Genomic DNA, 6,713 nt, shown 5'->3' on the forward strand with positions numbered 1-6,713 from the left:
TGCCATTGAAATAACTCCCTTAACGCAGTGCAATATTTTGGTAAATGGTGTTAAATAGAAAATAGAATGATAGAAACCTAACCTTAACCTGCCAAATCATTTTTACCATTACAGAGAATGATACATTTTGAAAGCCAAAATGTTTGTCTTTCATTTCAGTTTACTGATAATTTGAGGGAAGAAAATTTTGGCATTGCGTTCGAAAAATCTAGTTTGATTCATCAGTTTTGCTTTTCATTTATTATGAATTTTACATCCTAATTTACCTCTTTGTATTGTTATATTTGGATTTCTGACTGCAGAGGAATATGTGAGTTCCCACTAAAGTTTGCAATCTCATTTTAAGTAAGAATCTATTGTTGGGATGAATATTAATAGAATATTAATACTTCTAAAATTTATTTTAATGCCTTTTTTTAAGCTGAAGATTTAATTCTTTTTAAGCATTTGGAAGGTGGGGGTTGTTTGTTTTTAAGTGAACTGAAATATACCTTTTTTATTTGTTCACTGTAAGGTTGGATTTTCCCTGAATTAACTTAATCCTGATAACTAGATTCACCAATGTTGTACTTTCACCCCTTACTTGGTTGAAATGCCCCACTGAAAACATTTTCTTGTTTTGTTTTCTGGTATTTGCTAATAAAACAGAGTTTAAGAAGCAAGGATGTTGCTTGAAGCAATATCTATGTAAATACTGAAGCTAAAAATAGGTCAAGAATTTTGTTGATAAGCTAACAATGGGAGGGACTCTGATTTAAATGTAAGTTACTATGAGTCTTGCGTAGGAGTTTATAATCTGTATGCTGATTGAACCTTCATTTCCATAATCATTAGACTATATTAACAACCAATGTTTTTGTATTGGTTGCAGTGTCATGTGGCTCAGTTTCTTTGTAATGTAAGAAGGCTGCTCTGTCCTTGGGATTCTCCAGGCGAAAATACTGGAGTAGGTTGCCATGCCCTCCTCCAGGGGATCTTCCTGACCTAGGGATCAAACCACATCTGCATTGCAGGAGAATTCTTTATGCACTACTCTTTTACTGGATGTATTTTGTGTCTTTGGGGGCAAGGGCTGGCTGTTTGTGTCTAGAGTTCCTTATCTGTGAAATGGAGATAAAAATAATGTTTCTTCCTTGGGCTACTCTGAAATTTAGATGATAAATACATTTTTAAAACCCTGAAAGCAGTGCTGAGCACAGAGTAATCACTCAAAACCTGTTGGCTGCTATTGTCTTCAGTAATTAAGGCCCAGCTTATACTGTCTTCCTTTATTCAATATGTAGGTTTCTTTAAGAATGCTGTATGCTTTTACAAAATGAATCTTACTTGGATTTCAGAAACCAATGAAGTAGTTTTTTAAAATACTAGAGAACCAGTGTAGGGTTGGCAACTCTATTTAGCAAGTAAGAACATTAAAGGGTTTCCCAGGTGGCTCAGTGGTTAAGAATCACCCTGCCAATGCAGGAGTCACAGGAGATGCCGGTTTGATCCTTGGGCTCGGAAAATCCCCCAGAGAAGGAAGTGGCAACCCACTTCAGTATTCTTGCCCAGGAAATCCCAAGGACAGAAGAGCCTGGCAGGCTACAATCCATGGTGTCGCAAAAGAGTTGAGTGCAACTTAGCCAGTAAAACAGCAACAACAAAGAGCATTAAAAGAAAATAAATAACCAGAAGTATAGACAGCTTCATTATTTTATTTTGCTTTTTTAAGTATTTTAACCGCGGAAATGGAGGAAGGTCAGTTTGTGAATGAAGAACAGTTCTTTAGAACAATGCATTGAGCTGATTTTTCTTCTTTCAGTGTGAACCTGAGAAAACACCAGCATTAACACCACACTAAAAGCCAGCATTTAGGAACCCCCCCTGCATTAAAGCATGTATCCATGTAATTGTGAAGCGTATAATCTCCTTTTGTTTTGTGAACTCAGATTTTCATATTATGGTTTTACTTAAGCAAAATTTAGCTACATTTAAAAGAATCACTCTCTACTGTCTCCCTTTGGGTTGTTAACCACAAAGACCCAGAAAAATTCTTCAAAATGAATTTGTCTGCAACTGCCATAAAAAATTCTACTGCTCATTTATTGATTCATTTATTTAAGAAATATTTATTTAATGGCTGCCATATATCAGGCAGTAAGGTAAATAAGACAGATGAGACCTACCATCACATAATATATAGCCCTTCCTCCCTCCCCATCCCAAAAACTTGAAAACGACAGGTCCATGCTGGATTTGGCAATAACTTTTTTATACACTGTAGTCCAGAAATCAGAGCTTTTCCTTTCCAGAAAATCAACATCCTCAAAATGCCGATGAAATACCCTCTAAAGCAGCAGTAGACCATTCTCCTAGTCCAATCATGTTCCCTGACCTGCAAACAGCAAATGAACTTTCAGGATATTCCTTTTTCTGTCAACTGCCACCTGATCCAGCAGAGACAGGAGCGCGGGACTAGGAACCCACTAGATGTTACATGCCTGCCAGTTGGTATTCCCACTTATGCTGACCGTGTCCTGACACAGGAGAATTGTGGCCCCATTTCCATTTATTTGCAGGGAGCACGTGCAGTCAGAGAAGCCAGGAGGCTGAGTGGACCAGCCTCTTTTCTACATCCCAGTCTAGAGATGGGCAGTACAGACTATGAGAAGCCAGTGAAAGGCAATAGCTTCTTCTTGGCCATGAATTTCCAGGTATCCAGGATACCAAGCCACATTAATCACTGCATCATACCTGGTGATTTGATTCTGCAGATATTGCTTATTAAAACAGCTGACAGCCTACCGATTTATTTGGAAAGATCTGCTGATTGGCTTTGAACAGCAAAGGCAGTGTTAGGGGAAGATGCATGTTCTTCAAATTGGAAGGGAAAGATCTGTAGATGTTATCACTTCCTTGAAAAGAAGGGCTCGGTCTACTTTCTTCCTTGTCTCCACCAGGCAACTAGTAAGTATTGTAGGCCATTAAATTTGTACATGTTTAGAGCAGTAGCATTCATGTTTGCTTTATAAGATGACGTATTATAGGAGTATTGGATTGACAACATAATCACAGACATAAAAACTGTAGATCTTTTCTACTTTTTACTATTTTTTATATGTGTATCATCTACGCAAGAGCATGTAAGACCTATGAGCGTAGGAAACAAGTTACTTCTTGAATTAAAATCTTAAATACCCATTGTATCATAAAAACCCATCTCAATTTTTTATCACATGTCACGCTAAACAAAATCATCTCACTGGCAGCTCTGGAAATCTTCTAGTTGGCCTAGACAGTGTTCTGTTTACTCCACATTTATCCAGTAAATTAATATTTTGAAAATAAAAACGTCTATATATACAACCAACAAACCTAATTTAACAGAATACATATTCTCAATTAAAAATTATAGGCATCGTGTCGATGTAATTTTATTTTGAAGACAAATAATTTCCTCTTACTGATAACAGTAACTATATCAAGAAACCTCTGGGGGACAATTATGGATATGTATTGCTCTTTCTTTCATGATGAGTAAAACGCATGTTGAAATTTATAACTCTTCGGCTCTGTCTTTGTGAAGTAAGTTAATTTTGAAGATGAGATAAAATGTGGTTCCAGAGGGCTATAAATGTAAACAGTCTAAATTTTATGCTAGATTTAGTAATTGTGTGAACTATAAATACAACAGTCAACAAATAAAATAGTATTATCTTTCAACTTCTTCAATAGCTGTTTGTTTTGAGTTCACAGTAAACCTATATTGTTTATTGTTACATTTTCAATAGTGCTGGTAGAGATGAATTACCTTTAAGAATCTTACAGATTCTTTTAAAAAATTGTTGGGGCCGATTTCTAGCCCCAAGTTGATGTAATCAATTAATTCCTAGCAATAAGTTGAGTTGAAGTTACTGGTATCTGAGCCTCCTGGTTCTTGAATGGCTGGTTTTTGGGCAGACAATCCACTGAATGGATGGTTCTAAGAAAGGGGCAATGTGGACGCCTTGTTAAGGTGTAACAGGCAACTTTATATCTCGCCCAGGTTAAAACCTTGTAAAGTTTTTTCATGTACAAGAACTTTAGATATGGTCCTTCTCTGCTGAGGCACTTTGTTGAGAAGTGCCTATCTCTGCATGAACCTTCATCTTTTGGGAAAAGTTGCTTTCAATGCTCGTATTGTTAAGGCAGTTTCACACTATTTTATTAATTTTTATAGTTATGTTTGTCCTTGTTTAGGGGTGGTACTTCCTATTAGCATCTCATTTCTTGTTTTAAAGGATTCACCTGTTGGGTGTGGTCTTGGTGGGTAGTGGTGTCCACTTCCTATCACAGTAGCCAAAAGGGCTTAATGCCCACTCTCCTCTGCCCAGCTCAACATGGGGATGTATTATGTAGACTCAGGCAAGCGGGCCTTCTCCTTGAGTTGGTGGCTGAAGGACACAGGGACAGTTGGTGGGCATACAGACAGTGGCAGTGGGTGGCCTAGGCGCCTCCCACTGAATGACTTCAGTGTCATTTCTGCTCTTCAGCTTTCCAGAGGTCCCTGGGTTCCTTTTTATTCTCCAACCCTGATCTTCCCACCTCCCCGCCTTTCTGTGACTCCTAACATGCTTTCCCCAATTTCCAATTTCACTTAAAATAGTCAAAGTTTGTTTCCACTGTGTATCAGTCAGGGTCCTGGCAAGAAACAGATGGCTCACTCATACAGGGAAATTGAGGCAAGTTTAATTCAGGGACTATTTACAGAAGTGTGGGCACAGTTAGGAAGTGACCACGGGATGATGAAGCATATCAAGACTAACAAGAGAAGGGAGCTTTGCATCCTTTCCAGGCTAGAAGGGCTACGAGAAGTGGCCAGAACCTGGAGACAGAATTGTCTCTGAAGCTATGGGACAGGGCTGTCTGAGAAGCTAGACTTTAGGAGAGGACCCAAGCTGCTGGCTCAGTAGGGAGGCAGACAGGGGAGAAAATACCCCAGCCTCACTCTTCTCCTTCCTCCAGACTTCTGGCTGGTAACCTCCCACTGGATGAAGCTAACTGGAAGCTAACTGGAAGCCAGAAGGCAAGGAAGCCCATTAATGGAGCCCATAAAGGTCAGCCTTCCTGAACACAGAGCAGAATGGAGAAGGGAACAGGGAATATCTGTGTAGAGTTCTTGTGAATAAGACTTAACTGATAAAAATAAAATACACATTTTTTTAACCCCCTTCATGTAGTTGTAAAGTCTGTGCGCAGTAAGGAGATGCCTCGCTGAGAAGGTCAGTAGAACTGATATCCAAAGCAGGTGTGCTTGCAAGGGCTGTCATTACTTACAAGAAGGAAACCTATTTCCTTGCTCAGAGGTGCCAACTGCCCTCTAAACTGTGCAGCTATGAGGCTGTGTTTCCCTCAGTGGTGGGCAAGGCCCTTTGGTCTTTTCTAGTTTGTATTAAAACTATCATATAGGGTTTCCCTGGTGCCTCGGTGGTAAAGACTCCACCTGCCAATGCAGGAGATGCAGAATTTGATCCCTGGTCCAAAAGATCCCGTGTGCCACAGAGGAACTAAGTCTGTGTGCCACAACTATGGAGTTTGTTCTCTAGAGCCCGGAAGCCGCAACTCAGTGAGCCCTAGAGCCTGTGCTCTGAAACAAGAGGAGCCACCACAGCGAGAAGCCCATGCAGCACAACTGAATAAAATTATTTTGAAAACCTATCATGTAGACAAACTGATTGCATTACCCATACACTAAAATTTTAAACTATGAAAGAATATAGCACCGTGGTTAAGCGAGCCCACTCTGGAATCAGATCACCTGGATTCTAAACCAAGTTCTGCAATGTATCCATTTTTGTCATTGTTCAGTTACCTAGTCGTGTCTGACTCTTCGAGACCCCATGCACTGCCGCATGCCAGGCTTCTTTGTCCCTCACCATCTCCTGGAGTGTGCCCAAGTTCATGTCTGTTGTATCCATAAATGTACCATTTATTTTCATCAGTGAAATTAGGTTAATAATAATACCAATAATACCTTCGCAAGGCTAACATGAGGCTTAAGAGAAACAGTGGAGGTAAAGTATTTGGCGTAACACCGACATGCAGTTTGAACTCAAAGAATGTGAACAATTGTTCCATGGTTGATTTCTAACCCTGTGTTTTGACTTTCACTCCTGCAGCCACCACCATATCCTGTTTGCTTGATCTCTTCCCCTGTGCCACGAGTACCATCACCGCTTACACAGTAGCCTTTCTGTCACCTGTATCTGGTACCTATATTACCATCATCCTCTCAATCATATCACTTTCCAGTCAGCTTTCATTTTCCCTGCAACTTTCACTTCTCTAGGCCTATTTGCTAGCTGTCTCTTACCTATGAAGGTTGCTCCCAAGGTATCTGTCTTCCCAGGGAGACCCAGGAGCAGCAAGTCTTCTAAAAACGACTGAAAAGGAGGAACAATGATGGGACTTTTGCTTTGACTTTCCAGCCATGTCAAAAGCTTCACTAACTTTTGTACTATTAGGATATCCTTTCTGTAGTTTAAGATTTGATTTTACCACAATTCTAGGATTAAAATTGTAAATCTACTATTGCTTATTTTAAGGGCCAACAATGGACTTGAAAAAATAAACACACAAAGCAATGTAACCCGATTGTCCCTTCTCATGATCTGTCTTATGCTGTGTTCTTACCTTCCAAAGCATACAAAGCATAAACCTTGGATATATAAATTACATGTGGTGCAATTCATCAC

The sequence above is a fragment of the Giraffa tippelskirchi genome, chromosome 3 (assembly GCF_054371585.1).
Source record: "Giraffa tippelskirchi isolate mGirTip1 chromosome 3, T2T-mGirTip1v1.2.pri, whole genome shotgun sequence".
In the NCBI taxonomy this organism is placed as follows: Eukaryota; Metazoa; Chordata; class Mammalia; order Artiodactyla; family Giraffidae; genus Giraffa; species Giraffa tippelskirchi.